We start from the raw sequence: 9,691 nt of genomic DNA on the forward strand, positions 1-9,691 counted from the left end.
ATTTTCTCATTTACACTCATGCGTACTTGCACATTGATTTTTTCATTCATTCACTTCTGTGCTCACAGGTGTGTTCATTCACTTCTGTGCTCACAGATTTGTTCATTCACTCACTCATGTGCTCACGCACACACTGATTTGCTCCTTCATTCACTTCTGTGTTTACTTGCTCACTGATTTATTCATTCACCCACTCTCATGCCTCACTTGCTCACAAACTTTATTGTTCCCTCATTTATTTATACATTTGCTCCTTCATTCACTCATTTGTTAACTCGCACTATATTTTCTCATTCACTTACTCCCATGCGTACTTGCACACTGATTTGCTCATTCACTCACTACTATGCACACTTGCTGATGATTTGCTCATTCTTTCACTCCTGTGCTCACTTGCTTGCTGTGACGGATGTGTGTCCAGAGCCCGTAATGATTAATTGCCAAATGGCATTTAAAAATGCACGTCGTGTTGATGACGGCGGTCACCAAAATCGTATTCTGATTATTGTACTCGCTGATCATGAGCTAAAGTGGTTCTTTGTAACCGGGTATCAAAGGATCGTTTCGTAACCGTGTTTACAGTATAATTTTCGTGACCGTGTTCGAATCGAAGTTTTCGTCACCGTGTCTAACGGTGGTTTTCGTAACCGTACTCAAAGTGAGGTTTCTGTCACTATTTCTTAATGGTTTTCGTAACCGTGTTTAGTGGGAGGTTTCCGTGACCGTGTTTCAGGTATAGTTTTCATAACCGCGTTTTCAGTATAGTTTTTATGGCCTTGCCTAGAGAGAAGTTCTTGTTACTATGTTTAAGCCGGGTTTTCCTAAAAGCAGTTTTCCTGTGCCGAGCTTCACCCAGCGCAACACGCCCCTCACTCACCAACAAGAAAACCAGCATGACGGTTTTCCTACAGAGCGCAAGACGCCTCACGACAACGCTTTACGTTGGGCGTGAAAACACAAACGCTTAGCGTAATTATGTAACACGTTTCTGCCGGCGCGAAATGGTCTAATTCGGTTCACGCTGCGCAAAACGCCTACCTCAATGTCGCCATCTATATTTCAGAAGTGAAGTGAGTGACGTGTTATGATTGAATTACATTTGTACTGTTTGTATGTCTGTTGCTCTCTGTGGCGAGACTTTTTAAACGAGAGATCGGCTCACATTCGCGCCTTGAAGTTGGGAAACAGTCATACTGCTTTTCTTATTGGTGAGTGGACGGCGTTTCGCGCTGGGTGATTCACGTTGCGCGCAGCACAGAAAACCTGCTCCTAGGAAAACCCGGCTTTACTGTATTGGGAAGGGTTTTTTGTTAATTGAGCGAGTGAGAGAAAAAACGAGTGGTTGAGAAAATGATTGCACTCTTTAATGAGCAAGTGAGTGAACATTGGTGAGCAAGTATTGAACATTGATGAGTAAGTGAAGTGGGCGCTTTGATGAGCAAGTGAGTGGGCGAGTAAGGAAGTGAGCTTACAATCAAAAGTTAGTAAGTCTATGAGCAAGGGAAAGAGGGAGGTTATGAGCAAATGAGTGAGCTAGTTAACAAGCTGGTAAGAATGAGCGAGTTAGTGAGCTATTGAGTGACAGATTGAATGGGTGAGTGAGCGAATGAGGGAGTAAGTAAGGAAGTGAGCGTTATGTATATTGATTTATTGAGTGAGCATGATCTCAAGTGAGTTAACAAATGAGTGAGTGAGTGAGTTATCGATCAGGGGAAAAATCGAGTGAGTTACTAAGGTGAAAGTGTGTGAGTAACTCATTTGGTAAGCAAGTGAGTGAGGAAGTTTTTGAGTTATCGCGTTATTCAGCAAGGGATCTAACGTATTAGTGAGCAACTGAGTAAGCGAATAACGAGTGAGTGAATTAATGAGCAAACAAATGAGTGAGTGATTCAGTAAGTGAGTGAGCCACGTTAGTTGGCAAGTGGGTGACTAATCGAGTGAGCAAGTGAAATAGTGCGTTAGCCGGTGAGTGAGCAATTGAAAGCTTGAGCATGCTGATGATCGAGTGAGGAGAAAGTGAGTGGGCTAGTCAGAGAGCGAGCGAGCCAGCCAATGAACATGCGAATTAGCGATTTTGTGAGCATTTGGGGGATTACGATAGTGACTGAGTTAGTGAGTGAGCGAGTTCATCAGCAAATAGGTTATCAAGTTAAGGATTAGTGAACATATCAAACAGCACGTTAGTGAACAAATGAGTGAGCGACCATATAAGTGAACAGAGATCCGGAAATTTCACGTCCGGCATTTCGCCCCAGGAGCGTTTTGTCCTCGTCACAATTCGCTCCTGACATTTCACATTCTCTGGAAGTATGATCATTGATCATTTTTGTCGCACCACGGTCATTTTCTGCACCTGAAAGTATGAGTGACTAAGTGATAGACCATATGAATGACCTAGTGAGTAAAAAATTGTCTGTATTTCTGAGTGAGCAACCGTATAAATGACGAAGTGAATGAATAAGTGAGTGGCTGAATGAGTGACCGTACGTATGATTGTGCAGTGCACTTGACTGTATGAGTGAGTGTCTGTATGAATGACCAAAAGAGTGACCTTATAAATGGTTAAATGAATAACCAAAAGAGTCATTTCATAAATGCTTAAGTGAGTGACTCTGTGATGACCAAAAGAGTGACCATATGAGTATCCAAGTGAGTGACCATATGTGTGAGTTTGCACTTGACTGAGTGATCTCATATGAATGACCTTGATCTTATATGAATGACCTTATAAATGTTTGAGTGGGTGACCATATGAGTCACCAAATGAGACATCAAGTGATTGACCGTATGAGTGACCAAGTTAGACACGGAGTGATTGACCGTACGAGTGACCAAGTGAGTGTTTGACTGTATGAGTGACTGAGCGATTGACCGTAAAATTGACCAAGTGATTGTGTGTATGAGTGAACGAGTGAGTGACTCACCGTAAAAGTGACTAAGTGAGTGACTCACCGTAAAAGTGACTAAGTGAGTGACTCACCGTAAAAGTGACTGTGCGTATGAGGGATTGACTGTATCGGTCACTGTGATTGCTTGTATATGTGACCAAGTGAGCGACCGAGTGATCGATCGTATGAATGACGAAATGAGTCACCATATGAGTGGTTTAGTGATTGCCTACATGAGTAAAGTGACTGACGGAGACCACATGTTTGATCATCATATATATTATTCATATGTTCACTCATACATATCATTGGCCAAGTGAGTGATTTATCACATGAGTGACTGAGTGGTTGACCATATGAATGACCGAGTGAGTTACTGAGTGATCCACCATATGAATGACCAATTGAGTTGCTGAGTGATCGACCGTATGAGTGACCAAGTGACTGACCGTGTGATTGATTATTACATTAGTATTACATTAGTGACCATAATATAATCATTCATATGTTCATACGGTCACTCATATGGTCAAAGAAGGAGAAATGTCTTGGGATAAAGTGTCCAACTCACTTGATCACTGATAGAGGGACTCAATAGGTCACTCCAGCGCTCATATGGTGTGGCGGGCGAATTGTCAGGGGCGAAAATGTCGGGGACGAAATGTACCGTGGATGAAATACGCCGAGGAGCGAGATGGCGTTGACGGAACGTCGGAAGTGAAATATTGGGGGCAAAGTTTCCATAAAACCGTCCCGTAAGTGCTTACATGGCCTTTGTCTCATCAACCGTCCGTCCTGGAGGTATAGCTTCAATTTTTTTTCAAATAGGATACCGGCTCGCATTCGCGTCTCAAAGTTTGGAAACTGCAGAAAACGAACTTCAGCCTACCACCACGGTACCTAGAACCTCTAGATGAGAGTCCAGACGATGCCCTCACGATCACAAAGCGGCCCAACGAAATAAGGTCTGGACACTCACATCCTCACAGCGCCAGCAGGACCGTAGCTCGGGCGTCAGTTGGCCGTGACTCGGCTCATCCCCCATCAGACCACACGTTTGCGTGTGTTGCCCGTGTCGCTGCCGTATGCTAGCTTAACGGAGCTGTTTCGCCTGCTTCAAAATTTTAATGCAGCCGGTTTGGTGTGATCAAAATGTTCAATAAATTAATTAACAATAGTGATTTGGCTATAATAGCCCTAGCGTGTAATTATTAACAATAATTAATAATTCCTCTAATTCTTTAAAACAAATCTATGTATGTATAAAAGCTATTTTGTCTGTCGGTTGTTTTCCATAGAAATTTTTATTTTGGATTGATCTCCAAAAAAAATCCGTACGTTACAAATGCAGCTGAAAATAAAAATGGCGGCCATTTGCTCAGTTTAATTATATATACATGCATTACTGTTTATAGTTTGGAGAGAGTTTATAGTTTCCAGAGTGAATAAAAAAATGTATGAGGGGAGAAAAGAATGGTACTCTCTTCTTCACGTATACACTCGTTTTCATTCAGAGTCGATGGCCATCATAAATATAATCATCTGTAGGGGCAGGTGGTGTCAAATTCCGATAACACCTCGGAGGAGCGTATCTCAGCTCAGCAGGAGCATATGGTACGAAACAGAGTGTATATCTTGTGTACGTGGAATATTCTAAACCGAAAGTTCTCCTCTGCAGATGGCAAATGAAATCAATAATAATTTGGGGAGTTTTGTCTTCCGGATTCAGTGATAAAATCTCGCCAGTATTCGATAATAATTTGAAGCACTCATTGAATAAATCACAGTCGCTGAAAAACCCATGTTGGATATTTAGCACAAGGATGCTCAACTTGCGGGAAGTGCGGGCCACTTCATTGTTTTGAGAATATGTCGCGGGTTTCTCGAGTTATCAGGAAATGTTCCTCGAGCCTGCAAAATTATCTCTAAAAATGCCACGGCCACTGAAGTGTGTAAGCGTGCCGCGGGCTACTCAAGAGGTGTGGAAATGTACCACGATCCACTCAGAGCATTTATGGCCGTCTTGTATTAGAACATGTTGCGTGATCTGAATTAAGTACCAACTTTTTAAAATGTCTCCTATATTTTCATATAAGAAAAGAAAACCCAAAAGTTTTTTGAACCATTTTCTATTTAATGCGTGTTCAAACCAATACAATTCGTTTACAGAGCATTGGAAATTAAACACAATTAGTTTTCAAAGTTTATATTATTATTTTAACATAAATCTCTCCCGGCCAAAATTTCATTATAGGCTATGAAACATAATTTTCAACTTACTTTTCCCATCAAAGTTGTGAAAGTATTTTTCTATATGTTTTTCTTCATATTCCGCCAAGGGCCAAGTGCGTCTCAACAGTTTCGGGGCACAAAAAATGTTTGGGACACCCCTCCTCAAGATTGCATATATTTTATGGGGAAGGGGAAATCGGCGTACAGAATATACACAAACGCTGAGAAATATCAATACAAAAAAAAAGTAAAAGAAACACACAATTAAATGTTAATTAACTCAAAATTGATGGGGGGGGGGTAATTTTAAATTAATATGTGAGAAACCGTTTCCGAAACTAATGAAACATTTAGAACCAATGGCTTAAAAACAATTGAAAGAAATAATTCCAGCACCAATGAAATTTCAAAATTAACAAAATTAATAATTTCGGAATTGATTCGAATTTAGACTTTAATGAAGAAATAATTCCAGAATTATATTGGAAATTCATAATTAATGAAAATCAAGAAATAAATGGAATTAGTAATTCGCAATTGATGAAAATTGAGAAGCGAAATAAAATAAATGAACTCTCTCTATCTCTCTTCGATTTTCTACTAACGTTTTGGATAATTCGTAGTTTGATTCAGATGTGTCAGTCGCAAAATGTCTCTTTTCTCAGAATTCCTAGCAATGTTTTTTTTACCAATTTCACACACTGGCTTTTATCTTGCCGATATAGCTGTTGTTTTAGCGGATCTTGGGTGTGTGTGTGACTTCATTAGCAATTGCCAATGGCAGATGCAAATGCTACTAATGCTACTATTGAGAAAGTACATGATTTTTCTAACAAAGCGTGTTTCATTCTGTCTGGCATTTCGCTCGTATTTTGGAATATAAATGTAACATTTTTCACCATTGTCCAAACGAGGTTGTACGATTGTTCAGTTGTATACAAGTTTCACTGTATTCCATCTGAATGATTGGTGTCGTGACAACAATCTGGATCTGAATGCTTCAAAGTTCAGTGTCGTTTCATTCGCGCGAAAATTACATCCATTGCTTTACGATTACACAGTAGATGTAGCAGCTATAGAAAGAAAGAGCATGGTAATGGATTTAGGTGTAATTTTCAAGAGCGCTCACGCGGAAAGCGTCTTGTCAAAGTCCAACAAAAGTCACTTGGCTTTCTCGTTAGGTCGTCTGGACCATTCACCTCAGTTCCAGCGATGGTACGAGTACGACTGTATTTCGCATGTCTTACCCTCACTTGAGTATGGCTCAACGATATGGGGCCCATATTCCTAGTGATGAGCGTGCGTATTGAGCGTGTACAGAAATAATTTTTGAGGTTATTATTCCGGAAGATCTATATTGGTGTATACGTCCCAGATGCGCCTATTTCGGATCTTCTTTTTTCAAGATGACATCTTTAGATAGCAGACGTACAATGCGAGAAATACCATTCCTACACAAAGTTCTTCACGGCAGAATCGATGACTATTATCTGACGAGCCTAATTAACATCTACGCGCCATCTCGCGAGCGACGGGCTCATAGTTCCCGAAATGTTTCTTATTTACCCCGTGCACGCACGAACATTTAATAACTTCACCAAATTTGCGAGCATGCAAAAATTATAATACGGGTGAATTCCCAGACATCTTTCATAAAGATTCCTTATTCCACTAGGTACTCTCTATATGAATTTGTATATATTTCTCATTAAGGTTTCTTTATGGTCAATGCTATGGAAATCATGATTCTTTTTTTGTCTCTTGTTCCCTCATCCGTTTTCGGTTTTTCATTTTGGGGAGACGTTTTGTCTTCCTTATATTGAATTGTCACTGTGTGCTTTCGTTGCGCATGCATATTTTTGTATTACGTTGATGATTTTATTTTTAACGTGTAAATATTTCGATGAATTAGTATTTTACTCTTCTATTAATTTTCATTACTTGTATTTTTCATGTCCGTGGTGGTTTCCCATCCTCTGTAATTGGGCTCAGCCTGTTGAGATGTATAAATTAATTAATTCATCTAGTTTTTATGTCTTCGTGTTTGTCTTATGTAGCCAAGCGGGCAATCACCACACGGAATGTAATAATAAATGCCTCATTGTTTATTCTGTGGTATAGCATTTTTAGAGGTTTTGAAACAAAAGTTTTTAGTAGGCACATCTATGACTGTAAGGTTAAACTTTTTGAGAATCGGCTTGATCTTAAGTGGAGACTAATTTGAATCGTCTGGGGTATAACTACACTTTCATTAAGTGGTTTCTCTTGCTGGTTTCATGAATTATCTACTCATTTCGTCAACAATCTTGGTGTTGAATTCCCTGTCTTTAGCAATTGCTCTGATGGTTTCAAGTTCACGGTCTAATGTGTTTCGATCTGAGCAGATGTTAAATGCTCTCCCGACATAGGTACGAAACGCTGAGAGTTTCTTTTGCATGAGGTGGTAATGAGACCGAGAAAGGCTTACGATAGACCGAGGTTTGAAAATGTGACTTTTGTTTAGTTACTATCACTAGTACGTCAAAGAAAAGCAGTTCACTATTTGTTTCAAATTCAAATGTGAGTTGAACATGAGGGTCTATATCATTCATAATGAATAGCAATGCTGATACAAGCAGTACCGTCTTAACGCATAGGCCCACCCGAACAATACCCGAGGGCCTCAAGAAAAGAGGGGCCTCACAAAAAATGAGAACAGGCTCAAATTTTCGAGGATTCACCAGGTAGGGCTTTAGAAAAATCACTTGGCCCGGGGGCCCCATGATGCTTTTAAGACGGCCCTGGCTCCAAGTCATCTTTGGAACCGTCCCAAAGCACAAAAGTATCATCCACATATCTCCTATAAAATGAAAAGGGCACGACGTTCACTAGCTTCCGTTCAAATTTATTTATATATGTTACCGCTAAAGTGCAGAAATCAGCTATTCTACAGATTATCTAGGGATAAAATCAGTTAATCAGCAGATTAGCTAGGTAATGTGCACATTAACGGCTTTCGAGCTTTAGCGGTAACATATATATCACACAGAATCGGAGAGATGGGATTTCCCATTGCTAGGCCATCTGTCTAGGTGTAAAACCTATCATCAAAACTGAAAGCTGTTTGTGAGGCACACGTGAATGTGAGATTGCATATATCCTCTACTTAAGGATGTGAGAAATGAACCGTGTTTTAAGACGTCGTTCTAGACATCAAATACTACCAATTATGGGAATGTTGGTGAACATTTTGACCACGTCAGAAGATACCATGTTAAGCTGTTTGGGTTCAACTCTACGTATATGAGCGAAGCTTGACGAATTTCTGTGTTATTTGATTTAGTAAGTGGCGATAGAATGGGAACAAGGAATTTAGCGAGGTTTTATGAAGCTGTACTTATGTTAGAGACTACTACTACTTAACTGAACATGTACCTCGTACACATTCCTCTTCGGAATGTGTGTTCTTGAGTGTATGTTTGGCCCTAATGTATTTATGTTGTCGAGTTGCGCTTGTTTCGTGTTCATGCTGCCATCTGGCTTCCATTTTCTAAAGTAAGGATGGAAATGGTTGAATTTCCATGTTTTGTGAGTATCATGTTGTAGGCCTGCCTGCTCTCTGCGGAGAGACTTTTTCAAATGGGAGATCGGCTCACATTCGTGCCTTGAAGCTTAGAGACTACGGGACGGAGATATAATTGGGTTCGTGCACTTTGGGTAGGTCATAGATCCGTGAGGAAATGAGGTTTGATGAAATAACGCTATCTTTTACATGATCGGAAAGAAAAAAAAGAGCCGCTTGATTTTACCTCCTCTTTCAATTTCCTCAAGCGGGGATTGGATGGCTCTTTCTTCAGTTCTTTATATGGGCCACTCGATACCATTAACTCAGAGTATTGCTCTTTAGGCATTACCACAATTTGTCCCCCTTTATATGCTGTAAAAATCACATTTCTGTCACCTTGTAGTTCCTTGATGCTTTCGCGTTCATCCCGTGAATAGCCAACTGAGAACTTATTGCTCATCTGATCGTTATGCACTAAGATGTTGGATAAAAGATGTCTCAGGGTTGGATCTTACTTCGTGAAATCGACTTCTCTATAGGAGCAATAATGTTAACTGGGATGAATTTAAGTCCCAGTAACAATTATAGGCTTACACATAAACACGAATATTCAATCAGTTTTATTTTCTCCCGAAAATAGGCTTCAGTGACTTCAGACATTCACTCATAGATTACAGGAAGTGTTTCTCTTCCACGAGAGCGCCGATACTATTGTTATAGAGGCTGTTTATGGGTGCAGAAGTTTTGGTTTTAGGTCCTCCTTTTTTTAATTATTTATTTTTTGTCATGTTTATGGGATAGTTTTTGATCACGGAGAGTGTTGATAGGAGTCGCATCTTCCACCCACCTGTGTCTCTTCAGATAAAATAAGTGGGGGGGGGGGTCCACAGTGGTTTGGGCTTTCATCTTTTATGTAACAGTTGTATCTTTATTTTCACCAGAGATAATCACGCTTAAGTTCTCTGCTCTTCCGTTCCTGAATACTATATTTTTAGTTTTTGAATGCCCGCTGTAAACAAAACTCGAT

Source organism: Pholcus phalangioides, unplaced genomic scaffold (assembly GCF_987345545.1).
Source record: "Pholcus phalangioides strain wild (caught in Gottingen) unplaced genomic scaffold, Ppha-v1.0 ptg000008l_1, whole genome shotgun sequence".
NCBI lineage: Eukaryota > Metazoa > Arthropoda > Arachnida > Araneae > Pholcidae > Pholcus > Pholcus phalangioides.